At 47.5% G+C, this 20073-nt stretch overlaps 1 long non-coding RNA gene across 1 annotated transcript; it reads right to left on the bottom strand.

Annotated features, from left to right (window-relative positions):
• Positions 1 to 5594: 5594 nt before the first annotated feature.
• Positions 5595 to 19965, bottom strand: LOC129062631 (uncharacterized). Its single transcript, XR_008528302.1, has 3 exons — positions 19852 to 19965; positions 14254 to 14303; positions 5595 to 6169 (listed from the first exon to the last, which is right to left on the bottom strand). It is a non-coding gene; the product is annotated as an uncharacterized LOC129062631 (long non-coding RNA).
• Positions 19966 to 20073: the final 108 nt, after the last annotated feature.

The following is a 20073-nucleotide window of genomic DNA, read 5'->3' as shown; positions in this document are numbered from 1 at the left end:
GTAAATTATGAGGTTAACTAGATAGAGGGTTACTTTTCGAGATACCAGAGTCCTTCACTGATAAGCATATGGTGCTGTTCAAAGTACACTTGTAAATGTGTATTTCGATCTTTGAACAGATTTTCCACAGAAACAATATTGAATACAAGGATATATATTCAAGTGTATTATTTAGGTGGAAATGCAATTTATCAATATAGTAGTAAATAATATTGTCTCCCATTACAGCATAGAATAAAGTGGAAAATCTACACTAAAAAGTCAGATTTTTTTTTCCTGGAAGGATGACACTATAGAAAACTGAATTCACTGAGAGGAAAACAAAGAAAATGAAGACAACACTGAGTTGGCAGGCGGCACTTCCAAGGTCTTTAGCGGTTGCTGGAATTGACTGTTATATATAATTGTATTTTACAGTTATAATTTTCCTTTATTTTTAAGAAGCCATGTCATTTAGCAACACTCATATTTAAGTCATAATTAGAGCTGATTTCTCCCCCCCACCTCACAAATCTAATTAAGAAGAGACAAAAAGAGGGTAAGACTTTTCCTAGGCTTGGAAATAATCAAAGCAGCAGGGAAAAAAACTTATTTAAAAGAATATTGAATTGTAACTTTATTTGAAATAACATGGTTGGAAATAAACTCAATGTCCAATAATAGGAAAATGGCAAAGAAATTTAGACTTGAAGTACTGAAGCCACCAAGGAAAAAGTTTCTGAAGAATATTAGTAGAGCAGTAAGCAAACAGAAAGTATGTTCGTGGGGGCGGGGCAGCCTAGTAACAGGCCTGTATGGTCCTGTACAGGTTTTTCTATAAGCTTTCAACCAAAAATTTGAAAGTAGTATCTTTGGGTAGTAGAGTAACTGGTATTTTAGTTTTTTTCTTTACATTTTTTATTTCTGAAATGTGCAGTGTGGATTTTTATAATTTCAAAGACATTTTTCAGAGTATGCATTGAATAGGAAAATGAGAAGATGTTAGGAGAATTGTGTTAAAAGCATGCTAAACAATGTCCATGAAAAATGATATTCCTAAGAAAGAAACAACCGAAAAAGATCTGCATCTGCTTCCCTCTGCCCGGCGTGGAGGAAACAGCCTGATGGTAGAGACGCCTCACAGTGGCCGCCGAGCCCAGGCCTCGGCAGCAGGCTCCTGCATTCGGCCCCCTCTGAGCAGCGGCCTGGACGGCCCTGCCTTCCCGCCTGGAACTTTTCTTCTGAGAAGCAGCACCACCTGAGTAACAAGAACTGGCTGTGCAAAGGCCCACAGCTGCATCCTCCTCAATGTGAAGCCAGCCTGTGGGCCCCTCCACCCAGCCTGCCTCTCCCGCGCCCATCGCTGGGACCTCCAGCCGCAGCTGGGGCTTTGGGCCATTGTGGCGTCTGGGCCGGGGTGGCGTCTGGGCCCGGACCCAAAGGGTTTGAATGTGTCTCAGAAAGGAGGTTATGGAGGAAGGGCCCCCTCTTCCCAGTCGTTCACAGTCTCGAACAGGAGTGGGGTGCCCCAGAAGGCACGCTTGTCCCCCACACCCCTGCCAGTATCCAGGGACCGGGACCCCCCGCCTGGGCTCTGTGTTCTGCTGGACAGCGAGGGCTTTTACGGGCACTCTCACCTTCAGTGAGGGCCACCAACTTGCAGGAATCATGAGATGATTGTCTTTCCTTGTATTTTGAAGACTCTTTAAATGAGCCTTACAGAGCAGCAAACTTTTTTTTAATCATGTTGGTGGTTTCTAAAAAATGTCAAAGACTCAGCAGATTGCTTTGTTCAAAACATTCAAAGAGAAACATAGTTTCCCCTGTAATTTGCTCTTATTATCTTTCTAAATTGAAAAGAAAGGTCCGACAGGGTGAAACCAGCTCCACGAGAGATACAAGCTGGATCGTGCTGTCCTTCCTTTTGTCCTTATCTCCCCAGCACCAAGCCGCCGCTTCCCAGGATGGGCCAGCCGAGGACAGGCACTCAAGGCCACCCCTGCAGGGAACCAGGGCTGCCGGGGGCTGTGTCTCTCCTTAAACGCCCCTGCATGGGGAACTTGAACCATTACGGTGGCCTGAAGTGCTGTTGAACCTGCTAAGGCCATTTGTATGTAGAACCCAAACCAAAAAGCGACCTCACACCCGGGCACTCTGGCGGAACCACAGCCGCCCCGTCTCGGAAGGCCCAGCGGCCAGGCTCAGCCATCAGGCAGCTAATGCGCATGCAGCTGGCGTTGGAAAGGCACGGGAGACATCTGTCCTCTCAGCAGAGCGGCTGCAGGTTATCTTAGCATGCTCACGCTACAAGTTCCCTCACGGTTTCCGAAGCTTTGAGTGACCGAAGGTCGAACCGATCATGCCAGTAGCAAAGCATTGCTGTATTTGTGTAATTATATTGTCATAAATTTGGAAGTTTTCAAAAACCAGTTTTTGGGTAGGCAGTCATATCCATAGCTTAGCCATCTGTGAAGCAGCCTCTCCCTGCTTCAGTTCCTTCCTGTGAGGCGGCTGCCGCGGCCCCAGCCTGCAGGGAGGTCCGGGCCAGGCTGCGCCGCCGTGGCCCCTGCCGCCTGCAGGACCCGGGAGGCTCAGTATCTCCTCTGTGCTGCCTCGCCTGGCGGCCTCACGGTCTCCACTGCGGGGGCCCAGGGCACAGCAGAATTCTCTTAGGAACCAATTTGTTTGTCCTCACTATCAATCCCCAAGACCAGAAGTATGGTTCGGAGGGCCCTCACCTCTCCCTACAGGGGACAGGGGACAGGGGACAGATCCATGCAGGGGGGAAAGCAGGGCCTCCCATTTAGCCGCCTGCGCCAGCTCTGCCCTGCTCTGCCCATGGCCCCATGTGCTGGGATGAGATATTCCCCTCCCGCTCCCGGCGTAAGGCGGACTAGTGTTAGTGCCTGACTCAGGGCTCTCGGGGGGAGCAAAGGGGCAAAGTCCCTTAGAGCCTGGCACACGGCTGGCTATTAGCATGTAACGGGATTACCCTCGAGCCAGGGTGCCTGACCTTGCACTCCCCAGAAGCAAGTTTTTTATGATGCCAAGCCACTAAAATTATGAGTTTGAATTACTTCTCTGATGCACTTGACTTCACGGGTACATTCCCAATTCCTAAGCTGCCTCTGCTTCCCAGGTGCCTAACTGTCCCAAACAACCTCCTCCTTTTAATGGCCCCCGCCCTCGGCTCTCCCTCACGGTTGCACAAATGGTTGCAGGTTATATGCAGGCTTTTGATCAGTTCCCACCCTCCAAAGAGCACAAAGCCACCTGCAGCATCTCTTCAGTTCCAGCCTTGTCACAGAGGTCACTGGTTCCCCCAGTCAGCTCCACGTGGGAGCCAGTGCACCCGGGGTTCAGGTAGCACGCGGCCCTTGCGGAGCGCCTCCTGTATGCAGCGCTGAGCTAACCGCAGGGCACCAAATCTGGGCTGTAGGGGCACTGAGTCGCCTGGGTGATTTGATGTTTCTCCAAAAACCTCTGCACGAGACCTGATGCATGAGCAGGGAGTGCATTGTCGTGATGAAGCCGCCAGTCACCAGCCGCCCACGGCTGCGGCCTTCTGCACCATCCGAATAGTTTCCGCGGGGGAATGTTGAAGCTCATCACAAAATTTGATGCATATTTGTTGTTCTACTTGTTCAGTCATTTTGAACGCAATGGCCACACAGTTTACATGCTCACTCAACGGCATCTACTGCCCCCGCTGACTAGTACTAACTAGCAAAGCCGTCATTGTTCACGCATATGCTTTCCAGTCCACTCTCCTTGGCTGCCAGGTGACATCGATGTCACACAAACTATTCTCATTATACAAACAATGGCAGGACTTATCCTAGACAGATCTCATATATCCTTCGGTGAGGATTTTAAAACAATATTGTATATAGAAGCAACACTAGAAGGCCATACAAGCCACAGAATCTTTCCATCACCTTCCTCCCAGATTGGGGAAAAGCTGCAACTGCCAGGAGGATTGAGTGGATTGTCAAAAATGTATCGAATCAGCGATATAAATTAAGAAACTTATGCCACAGATGAATTTGTATTACAGCAGTGTGCATTAATAGCCTTTTCAGATAATTATGGGTATTCTTCTTTGATACTACACAGAAACTTGACATGTGGTAATTCATAAAGCCTAGTTGCTATGTGAAATCTGAATCCACAGCAATGAATTTTTCATATCAAAGAAAAATAACTGGGGGAAGTGGCTTGAAGAAGCGAATAGATTACACCGCCCTTCCATACACCACTACAGACCCATGTGGGGAGGGTCTTTCTCTTTGTCTTTATTCAACTACTTTCATCAGCGAATATTCTATTACATTAAAATATTTATTTTTGGCGAGTTTTCTGAAGGCTAGATAATAGCAAGATTGTTCCTCTACATAGATGGATAGAGGACAGATGATACAGGGAGAGATATCATGGTAAAATGATGAAGACTGAATGTCATTACTTCACTATGAAATTCTGTAAGCTTCTCCAAACCTGGCGTGGGAGGGGAGGGACCGAAACAATGACAGCGGTTAAATGCAACCGCAGTGACAGTAACAGTAGGAGAAGGCTCTGACCCTGTGTCACTTGCAGAACCATGGGAACCTGGCCTCGAAAACCTCCTTTTAGGATCGAGAAGCACCCGCACTGTCTCCTAGACCCTTCGCCGACTAGGTCTCCCGGTCGCCTCCCAGCAGCCTCCCTCCTCTGTTGCTGCGGCTGGCAGTGGCCTCCTGGGGCCCAGGTCCCCGCTCTCGCGCCATCTCCCCCTCCCTGGACCGCACACACTCTCTGCCCGTCACCTTCCGCACCTCAGGCGAGAGTGGGGAGAAGTGAGGGGTCTCACACACAGGTGGTGGAGGGTAAGCTCCCAAGACTTAGTGGAGTTAATTATCCATATATTTTCATATATATCGTTTCCACATCTGGGTTTGTTCTGTGTGCAAGTCCATAAGAGGGCATCTATGAGGATAACGTCACAGCATTACTTGTGTTAGCTAGAAGTGACAGGAAACCTTGGTTGGTATCTGTCCCTAAGGAAGTGGAAAGCTGGAATGTGTGATGAGTTGCATGCAATGGAACAGAATCCAGCAATGAGAAGGGGTTAACTATTTTTATATCTAGCGATGTGGATAGATCTTAGAAATACAGAACAAATTCTATAGGGCAAAACAATTTATGTACCAAAACGCACACAGAGAAAGTGGCAATATGCTATTTCTCAGGGCTGTTGTGTCCGGTGCCAAAGGACATGCGCTGAACACATGGCAGGACCATCTCCGGCGGGAGCGAAGGGGAAAGAGGGACGGAGCGCAGTGAGGAGGCGTCGCCTAGACTCACAGCGAGGGTGGGATCTGCAGGCTGTGTCTTTGGAGCCAGGTTGCTCCTGGAGAACAGCATGTTTGTCCTCATTTGGGGGAGGAGTTAAGGAATGTTCCCAGTAAAAGTATGCACGGGTTTTAAAAGAGATTCTAGGTAAAGTTGCGTGGCCTTATGTAGAAACAGATGGATATTTGATTAGGATAAATTCTTGCTTTAAATATTGAGTTGGCCACAAAGTTCGCTCGGTTCTAAAGTAAACATAAAACACATTTTTCATTTTCACCAATAACTTTATTGAACATATTCACTATTTTGTTCCACTACCTTCAGCCATATTTCAGTCCATTTCATAATTCCATCATCCCAAAACTTATTCTCTTTTTCAGCAAAGAATTTTTCCAGGGGCCTTTTGCAGTCTTCCAGGGAACTGAAATTTTTCTCCATTAAGAGAATGGTGTAAAGACCGAAATAAATGGAAATCAGGAGGTGCAGTGTCTGGTGAATATGGCAGATAAATCAGAACTTCCCAGCCAGGCTGTAACAGATTTTGCCTGGTCATCAAAGAAACATGCGGTCCTCCCTTATCCTGATGGAAGATTATGCGTTTTCTGTTGATTACTTCCATGTGCTTTTCGTTGAGCGCTGCTTTCAGTTGGTCTAATTGGGAGCAGTACTTGTTGGAATGAATCGTTCGGTTTTCCAGAAGGAGCTCCTAATAGAGGACTCCCTCCCAATCCCACTACATACACATCACTTTCTTTGGATGAAGATCGGCCTTTGTGTGGTTGGTGGTGGTTCTATTTCACTCGTCCCACGATCTCTTCTGTTCCGCATTATTGTAAGTAAAGTATCCACTCTTCATCACCTGTAACAATTTGTTTTAAAAACAGAACGTCTTTGTTATAAGTAGAGAATCGCATGAGGAAATACTGTCAAGAAGGTTTTTTTCATTTAACTTATGTGGAACTCAAACATCAAAATAATTAACATAACCAAACCGGTGCAAATGATTTTCAAAGATTGGATATTTTGAGTATGTTGGCTATCTCCCACATGATAGAACATTGATTGTTCTCATTAAGTCTCAGTTGGATCGTTATCAACTTCAGCTGGTTTACCCACGTTGCTTGTTCTCATTAAGTCTCGACTGGATTGCTATCAACTTCAGCTCGTCTACCAGGCTGTAGAGCATGATCCAGCAAGAAATCTCCAGCACAGAACTTTGCAAACCACTTTTGACACATTCGATCAGTCACAGTACCTTCTCCATACACTACATGCATCTTTTTTTTGCATTTCAGTTGCATTTTTACTTTTAAAATAAAAAAGCATGATATGCCGAAAATGTTTTCTTCCCTCTTCAATACTGAAATGGCTGCACAAAAATTCACCAATTTTGATAAATTTTCTTTAAATTGTGCTGGTATGGCAGCTGTGACAATACAATCTCACAAAATTGTTTCAAATGAAGCTAAAGATAACTAAGTGCTACAAGAGCCAGCTTATGGAAAAACAAGTGTTTTTGGCCAACTCAATATTTCTCCCTCAAAAGTGTTTGAAATTATTCTGAAATTAGCCTCCAGCCATCAGTCTAGGAGTGGAAATGTGGTTATTTAACATTCAAAGAGAATTGCTCTGTAAATCTGGAAAATAGATACTCCGTCAAAAGTTTGCCTTTTGTTGAGTTTTGTGTAATCTACCAGGCAGTGATTTTTTAAAAACATCAGTATGTTTTGTTCTGACAATATTATCTCACTGTGTGTACTCATTGACTAAACCTTTTATTCATCAATAACAATTTTCACAATCATTAATTTCTGTGTGGACAATAAACCACAAATTATAGCTTGTAGATGCCGTTCTTTCATGCTTCACACACTGCATTAGTCATTTCCTTTGTTCTTGGTATTAATCCTGGGCTCTTTAATAGCGTCTTTTAAGTATTAGGTCATTTCTGTACCTATTGTACTTAGTAAAACATAGCAATGTGAACTATGTCATCAAATGAAGGTTGAATTCTATGGATAATAATATTCAAAGGGCACTACTTTTCTATAGCTCAACCTCATTTAGAAGCTTTCACGGACATCTCTCTTGGTTTAAAAAAGACAGTGTTCAATATACGTAACCACCTTTTCTATGAATCTTTCACACTTTAGGAATGATTTTTTATTATTAACATTTTAAACACTATCCTTTAATTCACAGTTAAATGGCTCTATTTTATATATGTTTGCATGTGTCTCTTATTGTTTCTGGACTTTGAGATTTCTTTATTCAAGACTTCATGTTCTTTCCAACTTACGGAAAAGTGGGTCATTATAGAGATGTTCTGAGCATATTCATGTTCTTCTGTCCCATGTTTTTCATGCCTTGGCAACATAACACATGACAATATTTGTAAGGCGCCCGGAGAAAGCCTGTGCGTGTTCTTGTAGCGGAAGGCAGCTGTCCCGCCAGGTAGGCGCCACCCACAGGTCCCCGCCCCACCCCGGAGCGGATGGGGTGCTATCCATACACCCTTGACAACTACGCGTGCTTCACCAACCCCAATGGGAAGCTCTGAATTAACGCTCTGGAATTTTGGGGAGGGGGGAATGACTTTTCCATCTAGAGGTAAGATTAATTCTAGAACTTAATGAGACCTCCTGTTCTATAACGGATTTAGAAGGAGTCAAGGGCACTCTTCCAAGAGCAGGGAAGACTCGGACGATCTCTGGAGATTTTCTCACAGCGTCCTATCATCACCACTGGGAGGAGGAGCAGCGGCAGCAGACACGGTTTATACTGGAATCGTGAAATCAGTGTGTCTGGATCGACCAGCATGTTAGGGGCGCCAGTCGTCGGGCCCGCGTCGGGAGGTGACAGGCCAGCCGGAGAGGACACCTGGGAGAGACTGCGGGCCGGCGACCGGAGACAGCACTGGAGGGGAGACAAGAGACCGTTCGAGAGCCACGAACTACACACCGCTCAGACCGCCTCCTCAGGGCCACGGTAGCTGGACTGGACTCCGAGTGGGTGCCGGCTGGGCCGCCTGCGCTTGTCCTTGTGAGGTACGTGGCCGAAGGGAGGGGGTCGAACCTCTTTACCGAACAAGTGTGAGGGATTCTGAAATAACGAAGTCACACTGAATGCTCCTCTCTGAGAGCTTTCACGTGCTGGCATTATTCGCTCCACGCTTCGGGGAGGAACCTGCAACGTACCCCTTCCTCAACGCGCCGGCCCACGCACACCTTTCCGCCAAACACGCACCGCCGCTGCCGGCCCGAGCGCCGCGCTCCCGCCAAGGCGCGCAGCCGGGGCGCCGGCTCCCACTCCGGAGACCGCGAGACGCTGGGCGGTAGCCGCCCGGTCTTAATCGGGTTCAGCACAAGTGTTTTTTCTTTGTTTCCCTTTACTTCGTCTTCTGTCTCTAGTCAGTAGCTTTAAGAGGGAAAAGCAGTCCTTCAGCAAAATGTTTGAAAAACACTGAACGATTTCATTCCCTTTAAACTGCAACGGAGGAACCTGTGAAACAGAAAGGCCGCCGGCTCCACCCAGGCCCTGAGAGAAGCGCCACACACGCAGCTTCCGGAGCCGCGTGCGTTGCAGCTTCCGGCGGAGACGCGGCGCGGAGTCGTCCCCTCGGAGTCTGGGTTCCAACCTGAGCAAGCTAACGGTCCTCTTTCCAGTTCGGTTTTGTTGGTGAGTTCCACAGGTCTCAAGTAACGAACACCAATATATCAGAGAGGTGTTTTTCATTTTAAAATAAGGATGTGTCTGTAATGCTGTATTTATATAATACATACACATATAACTTTATAAACTTTACATGTTTATAAGGTATATTTCACTGATTTTCTCCTAAAGTTTTGAGGCTATGCCAAGATACCCAAGAGTTGTATTCTAAAACACAATCAAAAATCATTTGACACAATTTTCAGCCTAGCTAAATTCCAAATTTATCCTTGGATTTCACTGCAGTACAATCCCAAAAATTAATTTGACACATGCACTATAATCCCTCTGCTGTCCCCAAGAATGCGGCATCCTTCATGGAAGAGTCTTGATGTCATCATGTAATAAATGTGCTGTTCCACGCCAGTAGAGACAGAAATCATACAGTGCTTGCAATAAATAGAAACTGTTTTACATAGCATCTCGGTGAGGCAAGCCTGGGTTATATCCTTGTAACAGAGCAAGAAAGTAAGCTGCAGAGGCCTGCTCAGACTTGCCTTGGCCAAGTCGCAGAGTCACCGGTCACGCTGCTGGGTGGGCATTTCCAGTTTGTGGAGCGTGTGACAATACAGTAATGGTCTCTTCTTTTGCATTTAGAATGAAGGCATATTTGAGATATATTCGGTTCTAAATTTTGTTTCTGTATTTCATAGAACATGAATAAAGGATATGACTTAGTAATATAAGTTGAATTTATCAGAATTCAGAACTCACTTTGCTTTGTTCCTTTAATTAATTAGTGTTACTGTAAATAGTCCCTTTTGAGGACATATGAATTTACCAGCAATTGAACAATCACAAGAAAACTTGCTCTTCCAAAAAGAAAGGGGAAAGTTCAACACGGAACAAATATTTACTGAGCAACAGCAATGTTCCAGGGTGTGAGACATGATGAACGTGGCAGCGAGGCCACGGCTTTGATAGGTGACCGTAGGTGGGGACAAGGTAAGCAAGTCACTTCAGAGAGTGAAAAATAAAAAACCGAAAAATGTTAGCTATAAAAATAAAACGACAGAGCGATGACACACACAGTGGCAGGAGAAAGGCAGGCCCCTTCTGAAGTGCAGCCCGGCGTGAAGGCACCACACGCAGCTGGCGTCTGCGCCGGGAGCGACCTGGTGAGGGTAGGCGAGTCTCGCAGACACTGGGGAGGGTCCTGCCAAGGAACGGGACCAAGGGCAGTGTCTTTTGTGCCTGAGGGTCCAACAGAAAGGAGTGTGGCTGTGTCTCTCGCGGGGGAGTGGGAGCAGGGGGGTTGGACGTTGGTGCGCTGGGAGGGGGTCAGGGACGGGTAGGCAGGCCAGATGGGGCGGGTTCTGCAGGCTGTGGGAGAGTCTGGTCTCTATTCTTGGCCTCGTGGGAAACTTCTGGAGGATTTTAAGTCAAGGAGTCATATACAATTTACAGCTTTAAAAGAGGGGAGCAGTGAAGAAGGGAAGCCAACGAGGTGAGCGAGGGGGTAGTTTGCACCTGGGCTGTGCACACGGTGGGAGGCGGTTTTGTCAGGGGAAGGGTTTGGGCGTGGCGGTCGCAGGACCAGTCACTGATCTGCACATGGAAGGTATGTAGAAAGAGAGAATGTCTTTATTTACACACGTCAAATGTTAGCCATTACTTTACATCCAAAGCATGATCCATGAAAATAAAACAAACTTCATCAAAGTTAAAACTTTCCCTCTGTGATGGTGATAAGAGAACAGACAGACAAGCTACGGACAGGGAGGGAACATTTGAAAACTGCATCTGCAGCCAAGGAGTGACGGCCCGAATACAGCGAATTCTCAGAACTAAACAGTGAAAAGCAACCAAATTAGCCCATGGGCAAAAGACATGAAGAGTCACTTCACCAAAAAAAGATATAAGATGGCAAATGAACACATGAGATGATGTTCAACATCATTTATCAGGGAAACACAAACTAAACCATGAGATGCTGTTAATAGCATCAGAAGGTTTTCTCATCTCAAAATAAGAACTGTTTCTGTACTGCTAATGCCTCTACGAGGCTACGTAAGTCACACTGCCCATGTCTTGGCAGGGAAAGTTAAGCAGCGACGCTGTCCAGTGCCGGCAAGGAGCTGGGAAAAGCAGGTCTCGCATCGGTGGCCGTGGGGGCGGAAAGTGGCGCCTTGCTCTGGGGAACAGTTTTCCCGTTTCTTTAAAAACTAGCCATGCAACTATCACCTCACACAGTATATAAATGCACGTTGGGCCTTCATCCCAAAGAAATGAAGACTTACATTCACACAAAAACCCGCATATGAAATTTTATAGTAGCTTTATGTAAAACAGCAATAACTGGACACAAGGCACGTGCCCTTCACCAGGAGGGGCTGACCATGCACCAGCACAGACGGAGCACGCTGATGCACACGACGCTCTCAAGGGACCTCCAGAGACATGTTCCCCTGTAAACGGAGAATCCCAAACAGCTACATACTGTGCGATTCCATTTATATGACGCTCTTGAAATGACAAAATTGCAGAAACGGGGAGATGGACTTGCAGGGCGGAAGGAGGAGGCAGGGGTGGGTAAGGAGAAGGAAGTGAGTGTGGCTGTAAAAAGGCAGCAGGAGGGACCCTGTGGCGATGGAACCGGTCCATCAATGTCCATGTCCTGGTCATGACACTGTTATAGCTTTGCAAGGTGTTACATTTGGGGGTAGTGGGTACGTGGCTCCCTCTATTATTTCTTACAATGGCATGGGAATTGACAATTGTCTCAAAATAAAAAGTTTTAAAAAATTTAACTATTTGACAGGGTCCCCATTTACACATAAGGACATCTTTCATTTTCATATGTCAGAGGACTCGTGGAAGTTCCGGCTGGAACCCTGAAAGAGGAAACACAAATGAGGGTCACGGCCGCCCTGCCGGGCCTGCCGAGAACAAGGCTCTGAAAGCTGCGTGCGGACCGCCTGCTGCGTGGGCCACACAACTGCGAGCCCAGCACCACTGCTGTGCTGGGAAAGCAGCCCTCCCCTCCGGCAAGGGTGGTGGGGCCTGCGCCCTCCACGGAGACACTGGGGTAACGGGAGGTCTGAGGGACACAGGGGTGTCTGCTTCCCACCTGGACCCTCTGAAGGGCCTGAGAAAGGCTGGCCGGCAGCTCAGGGGCCGGGAAGGAGGGGCAGTGAGGCTGTGCAGCACGCAGGGCCAGAGGAGTACAGTGCTGCCTCCAGGGGCTGTGCGGGAACAACACGCACCAAAAGTAGGCCGCTGGCTTAAGAGAGCCAGCTCGGGGTCTTCGCAGGGTGTGCCCCAAAGGCTGGCCCTGAAGGGGAATGGCGTTCTGCAGAAAAATGGGAAGGAATTAACACCAAGGACCAGTTACAATAGCTCTTGTCATGGGAGCCTACAGGGAGGGTGGTGGGGTCATGAATTTCAAACACCTGCAAGTCCGAGAGTCCCACTGCTGGCCCAGGAGGGCAGAAGACTGTAAATCCCCATCTCTACCCTCCAACCCTGACAGGGCTCGGGTGCCAGAACCAGAGGAGCTGGCGCCAGAGGGAAGGTTCTGGAAGCAGCCAGCTGCACCCCCATGCTCAATGTCCCGAACTGCTGGCTTCAGGCCTCTGACTGGCCAGAGCCAGGGCAGGGAGAGGCCTTCCTTTGAAAGCCAGAATTAAATTTTGGCCTCATGTTTTGATTGTTAAACTGAGACTGCAGCTTAAATAACCAAATAACTGTTTCTAATATTGAAGGTGACCAGAAGCAGCATGAATACTGCGTGAGTTTTCATCCAGAAACAGGGCCTCACAGAGAAGTAGTGGAAAAAAAGAATTTGCTGTGCACGTGTACTATATGTCCTGCTTGTTCACTATCCAAATACAAAGGGATAGACCTCTACATGTTAACAGAAATTGCTCCACATGTTACTGTTAGCATGTGTGTGTGCGTGTGCACACACACAGCATTATGTACTCCCCCCGCCCCATGACTCCGACAGGTGCTTTGAGCGACTTCCCGCGCTGACCTGGATGCAGCTGTGGGAGAGTGGCCTCGTCATAAGAGGATTTCCAGCCTCCGTGAGCGGTCCCCGCGCCAAGCGACAGTGTGAGACCACAGATGCTGCAAGCCTGGCTACAGGCGACGTGCAGCTTTCAGAGGAACCGCAGAACTATTAGGCTTGGAAATTGGAGACGGAATTCAGTTCCCATGAAGAACGAGACAATGTCCAATTTTTTCCCTTCAGTTGAACTTCTCAAGCGTCTGTGGCCACTGGCCAAAGCTATTTTTCTCTGCAAACTTTCACCAGAATCAACTGGCTTTGATTTATTGAACATTTGACCCATAACTGAACGGGAGAAAAAATAACAGAGATCATTCCAGTTGGAGGGGATTCCGAGGAGCCGCGGAGCCGGAGGGGGAGACGGAGGGGGAGATGCGCACTCCCCGCGGCCCGGGCCATCGGGCATGAGCGCCCCAGAGCTCCAGGGGGCGCTGCGGAGCACCTGTTCCTGATCTGAAAGGACTGAGCATCTTGGCCGTAATTTGGTTTTAGTATCTTTTTTGTTTGTTTGTTTGTTTGAGCATTTATACAAGAATTGCCTTTGGATATTCATTTGAAATTTTTTTAGAAGTTAGAAATTTAATTCTAAATATTGTAAAATTTATAATATTTTCATTGGCAACAATATGTTATATGTTTTTAAAGAATGTATATAACTAAATCCATTTTTTTGTGTGGTTAGGTATAAAGGAACGAAAAAGGTTTTTTCTATGTTTCTGACCTAGAGCTCTAGAACAGAGGCTTTATTTATAATAACAATTTTTTAGATGTCAGAAAGTTCACTAGCACTTTTAAACTGAGAACAGGTCCTCTGCCATTCGTACCATTTTATTTAGAATCCCAAACAGATCGTTAAAAATAAGCAGCACTTAATGATGATATTATAACATCAATCCCTTTGAATGTAGGCTTTATCTTTGATTCATCACAGAATGAACTTTCTTTTTCTCATTGTTTTTACCATTTCAAATTATAAAGAGAGAATGTATTCAACTTCAAAGTAAGAATTAAGTTGCACAAACAAAAAACTTAAAGCAAAGTATTAGAGCATGAAGACCGTTAGTGTGAATAAGCTACATCCCCCATGCCATGTACTTTCAAAAACCACAGAGTAAGCTCCTAACAGTATTTGCTCCACAAACAATTCCATTTCTTATGTGAGAATTGTAACTGTCTTAGAGATAGCTCTGCGAGCTTTATATATACTGTGTTTGACTTACCATGACAAGTCTTGAACTCAACATTTTCTGTAACACAGAGAAACAGTGACCTGTTAAAGAAAGTGGAATAGAAAAGATAAATTAGGCATTAAGTTCATTTCAACAGGATATCTCATTTTACTAATTCTCTCATCCCACAGATCTCTGAAATACTTGTATCACTGTCTTAAAAACTACAGAGAATGTTCCATAAATTGTATACTAATAACAAAAATCTTTTTCTTTAATCTACACCCAAGGACATTTTTTTTCATTGCTTTTAGAGAGAGGGGAAGGGAAAGAGGGAGAGAGAAACATCGATTGGCCGCCTCCCATAGGCGCTCAGACTGGGGACCTTATGTGCCCAGAGCAGTGATCGGCCTGCAACCCTTTCGTTACAGGACAATGCTCCTACCAACTGAGCCACACTGGCCAGGAAGTGTATGGTAAAAATAAAAGCTTCTATAGAAAGTAGTACTATATATGCCTTTCCTCCTAATTACAAGAATTTCTAAAAGCCTCTTACTTGTCTCTCTTCTTGATAGTTTAAGTGCTTTTAAAAGGTAACAAACATTTAAAAAGACTATTGCAATGCTACACAGAGGGAGCTGAAGAGAAATTCAGGATTGGCTGGCTGGCTGGAAGAGCATTTCTCTTCATTGGCACTTTGCTGTATTTCCTCTGAAACAGTTATTTTGGGCTCAGAGATGAAGTTCACTTGGTATCAGTGATGTTTACACAACACGCTCAAAATCCACTAGAATCCTGTTGTCCTTCTTGTTGTCTTCTTCCCTTTTCTATAAATGAACTGGAAAAAAGAAATCTTTCCCACATTTTGTCTTCGGTTTGCCCTTTACCTGCCCCTTTTTGTCTCCCAGTCTGTTAACAAACACAGTTTGTGACCGCCCTCCTCCCCCCTTGTATCACGTTAGCCCCTGCCACACAACTCTGCGTCCTTGTTTCTGTTTGCCGAGTTGTCACGGGAGACTGCCTGACACAATGGCGGCCTGCAAGTGCACTGCAGGCCGAGCTGCCCCCGCAGTCGGGGCACAGACAGGCTCACAGGCCGCGCAGAGATGCTCAAACCCTAGTTCCTTAAGTCCCTTTAAAGCGGGAGGAGGGCGATGGGGCGCGCGACCGGCCGCAGGTCGGGTGCCAGCGGGGAAGGCCACACTGCCTGGATCCCAGTTAGGGGCTGTGCGCATGCTCCTGTTCCCTCCTCTCCTCTCTCCCGCAACAGCCGGCCCAGGTGACGGTTGGGAGACAGACTGATGCTTGAGCAAGGTCAGCAGACAGGAGGAGCCTGGGCCCAGGGGCGCACAGGCGCTCTGTGAAGAGAAGCCGAGGCGACCGCCCCCGCCACAGCGCTGGCTTGCCGAGTGGCCTGCCGGCAGCAGGAGCGCCTGCATCAGTTCTCAGGTGGGGCGCCTGGGGCTCCAGAATAGGGCAGCGAGGGGCCCTTGCAAGGGTGGCATGGCTGTCCGCCCAGAGGTGGCGTGACCACGGTTTGGTCTGTCCCTGCATTTCCATCCATCGGTAACTGTCTTGGGTGCTGTGTCCTGCACTTCGTTCGTCTGGCCGGCCTTGTCTTTCCCATTCGCAGGCGGCCGGGTCTCCGCCTTCAGCGTCTCACCTCCTGACCTCTGCCTGTGCCGCACGAGCCACACGCTCACTCGTGCTCTGAGCCGCACGCAGCCTGCAGGGCTCCTCCATCCCATTCCGTGCTCTCTGACAGAAGGGATTTTTTCAAATAATGCAGCAAACTAATATTATATTAACCCACATTTAAATATTTTCTCCATTTACTCAGTTAAATGGTTTGGCCTTACTTATTATGTCTTTGTATTATTCTTTTCACCTTGCCTTTTCTCACTTTCCTCCCAATTTTGCTCATTTTAAAAAGGAGACTATTATGCTAAGTGAAATAAGCCAGTCAGAGAAAGACAAACACCATATGACTTCACTTATGTGTGGAATCTGATGAACAAAATGAACAAAACAGAAACAGACTCACAGATACAGAGAACAGACAGCTGCCAGCGGGGTGTGGTGGGGGCTGAGTGGAAAAGGTGAAGAAATTAAAGCAAAAAACCAAAACAAAACCAAAACAGATACAAACAATGGTATGGTGATCACCAGAGGGAAAGAGCAGGGAGGGAGGGAGAAGGGGCGAAGGGGGCGATGGTGGCGGAAAGAGACTGGACTCGGTGTGGTGGGCGCGTGAGGAAGGGCAGGTGATGTGCTGCGGAGTTGTACACTCAAAGCCTGAACTGATTTATTCACCAGGTCACCCCAGTAGAGTCAATAAAAAAGGCACTAGATATGTTTTATGTTACTTCTCTCCTAAAATCAAACTTCTTCAATTCTCCATGTTTCTATTTGACATTAACACATAGTTTGTGCAATACTTTCCATCTCAGGAAACCAATGTTTTAAAAATGTTATATAATTACAATACCCTTAAAAATCTATTGACAGTGATGAGAACAACAATCTTCATGTGTGTTTCTTACATAGTCCGCTTATTTGACCCGCAAGGCTTCTTACAGATTCTCCCGAGCCACAGGTGCTCCAGACCTTAGCTGTTGTCCTGTTGGGCACAAAGTCACAGACTAGAAAACCTCTGTACCCAGTGGCCACGAGGCATTTCCCAGGACGGCGCAGGATGGTAAGCGGCTGACCCCTCCGCCTCCCCAGCACAGCCGCCGCACCAGCCCTCCCGGCAAAGCTCGGGAGTCAACAGGCGCATCGATAAACGTCTGCCCAACGCCTGTTCTTTACAAAGCACAGGGTGGGCGGGCGGGGTGGGGAGCAGCAGTTCAAGGCAGATTCTGACACTCATTTATCTTATGTGTTTTCCTGAAAAGTTCTGCGTACCCAATGTTTGTTTTCAAAAGTCATTTTGAAGCCTATTCCTTTATTTTAAGGGAATTTTCTCTTACCCAATTATAGTCATAAAAAGTACAAGGAAGAAGTCATGTTTGGGGAAAAAAACCCCAAATGTTAATATGCCTGGAATACTGGGTGCACAAACACTAGAATGCGGCTGAGTGCGGCAGCAGAGGACTGTGTGTGTGGGAAGTGGCCAAGATGTTATCCCCTTGAACCTGGATGTGTGCTGTCCGGTACGGTAGCTACTACCTACATACAGCAAAGTACATTTAATCAATTAAATCAAACAAAAAATCAGCTCCTGGGTACAGCGGCCACATTTCAAGTGCTCAGCGGTTATCTACGGCTAGCGGCTCCGGTACTGCTTAGTGCGGGTAGCACTGCACAGTGCAACCCTAAACATAAACAGGTTTTTGAGCAGAGTTGGAGATGATGAAATTATAATTTCTCTCAAATTTCTAGCAAGAATTTGATAGACTGGAAAGCAGTAGGCCAATTAGAGTATCAATCAGGATATATACCTTCCCTAGGCTGTGGCTGTAGAAATGGGAGTATGTGTGGAGCAGGGGGAGGTGAGAGACAGCGCAAGAGCGAGGGGGAGACAGCAGGAGAGGCCCCAGAGCCACAGAGCAGATGTGGAGACTGAGGGAAGGGTGAGCGCTCCTTATTCAGGGAACTGGGTGGGCATTGATCCTATTCTCTGAAATAGGAAATGCCGAAGGGGTGAAATTTTTCTTGAAGAGGATGGGGTGAATGACGAATATAGATTTTGTCCGTTTTAAGTTTAAGGTTGTGAGGAACGTTCCAGGAAGATGTACGAGAGGCAGCTGGATATGCAGGTTTGGAGGCATCCTCAAGCAGCTGAAGGGCAGACACATAAATTAGTGTGTGGATCTCTCACTCCTCCCTTAAATAAGTGCCTACAAGAGAAACTGCTTTTCCAAAGAGTATGAATTATATGTGGAGACCTTCCAGGCTTCTTCTGCCTGTCCCCCCTCCCTGGAGGCCCTCACCACATTTTGGGGAGGGACAGAGTCACTGATAGGCTGGTCAGTCCCCGGCAGGGGCGGGGCTGGTCGGAGTTACAGCCAGGTCTCTTCGCAAAAGGCGACTGCCCTCCCCTGAATGCCGAAGGCTTTGTAAACACGACAAGGCAGCACCCATTTGCACCCTTACCAGTCCAGGTTCCTGGCAAGAAGACAGAAATCATCTCAGGAACTTTGAACGGGTAGCACTGTTGCTCCAACCCTAGAGCTGGCAGGACAGAGGCTGGTTTATTCTCAGAGCTCCAGAGCACACTCAAGGCCAGGTCGGCGTGGGAGCCGGAGGGGAAGGCAGGACCACCAAGGAGGGGCTGTGGCAACGGGCTCGGAGATTTTGTGAAGGACGCAGCCATTCCCCAAGTGCCAGAAGCCAGAGGAAAGGAAATGAACAGTTTGCCCACATTTCACTTGTGACTCCCTGCCTGTCCCTTCCCCCGCAGAAGGCTGCCTGACACCACCGAACCAGGAAGGCGGGGAGGGTCGTTTGCAGACTCCAGGCCCAGCCAACATCACAGAGCAGAGATCAGGTGAACAGGGGGTCAAAGACCACAGGCAAATAACCTGCACTGCACTTTATTAGGAACAAAGAAAGCTTCCTTCTTGAGGTGTTCACTCCATAAAGAAAACCCGACGTATTTGGTCTTTGATTTTTTATGACCCAGACAGACTACAGGTAAGGTCTATCACAGTCACTGTCACATAAGATGCTCAATAAATATCGCTACATTTTTGAGTGATCAAGGGCCTATTCCCATCACTGATAAATAGTTCAAATCAGTAGTCAACTTACATGGTTGGCAGGTAAAGTGATTTTTAAAGAGACCCTGCCATTACTCAACAGATTTCCAGAACTCTCTTCTGAAGTTGACTTTCAGAGCTAGTTTTTGAGAAACGCGTGGCAGTGAGTAGAATCCACTCCTGCCCATTTCGGCCTAGTCTGACCCACCAGGTTTCGATCTGGAAGACGTAATACTATTTGCAAAAAGAAATCCCCCCCTCAACGAATAAAGACTTGCTACTAATGCTGGTACGCACTTGCCACAGCTTCTAATTAAACTTGAGACAACATACTGTCTTAGTCCGCCTCTGACGCTTTGGGTCTGGAATGTGATGACAAACGCGGCGGATAACAGCGGTTATAACCTAGGGCGTTGGAGAGCCGAGCCTCTCCACGCCCCGCCCCGCCCCACCAGACCCAGGTAACTCCAGGAGGCTGTGTCCACGTCCCGGGGACATTTCCAGCTAAGACAGCCGTGCAAGCCTAAAAAGGGGTCCCCTGGCCTGCGACCTATTGTTCTACCACCCGCCCTTCCTGCAGGGAAGATTCCAAAGAGCTTCTCCGTCTCCGGGGCTAGTCAGGTGTAAAGAAGAGCACAGGTAGATCCTGCGCCCTTCCGTGTGGGACAAGGTAATAAAGCACAGTAAGCGCTGCCACCGCGCATGCGCCAAGCGCGGTCCGTTCTTTCCCTCCGCACCGCTCCTCGAGGCGGGCAGCCTTATCACCTCCTGGAGGTGATTAACTAGCCCAGGCCACTCAGTAAATGACAGTCCCCGGTTCAAACCTGGCCATCTGGCTCCCGTTTATGCTTTCAGGAAAAAAGTGGATATCTGGCAATTTTTAAAAACATCAGGACTGGCAACTGGGGGATTAACGGAAAGGGGGAATCAAGAAATCGGTCCACACCTTCGAAATAGTGCTGCTACACCAAGGGCGTCTTACGTCCCAGGAAAGATGACAGCCTACAACTCCGTCGGCGGCCCCGCCCTGACCGGCTCCCGTCGCCTCGGCTCCGGGGGGCGGAGGAGACCCCGCCCACGCCGCTGCGTCTCTCATTGGGCCCCTTCCTGTGTTGTCAAATATCAGCGTCCTAAGGGAGGCGGGATTTCCGGGCTGGGAGCCAATTCC

This window comes from Pteronotus mesoamericanus, unplaced genomic scaffold (assembly GCF_021234165.1).
Source record: "Pteronotus mesoamericanus isolate MK-2021 breed Mesoamerican mustached bat unplaced genomic scaffold, CSHL_Meso_final contig_163, whole genome shotgun sequence".
Lineage (NCBI taxonomy): Eukaryota > Metazoa > Chordata > Mammalia > Chiroptera > Mormoopidae > Pteronotus > Pteronotus mesoamericanus.
The sequence above is the reverse complement of the archived record's forward strand: the minus strand, read 5'-3'. Positions and strand labels throughout refer to the sequence as shown.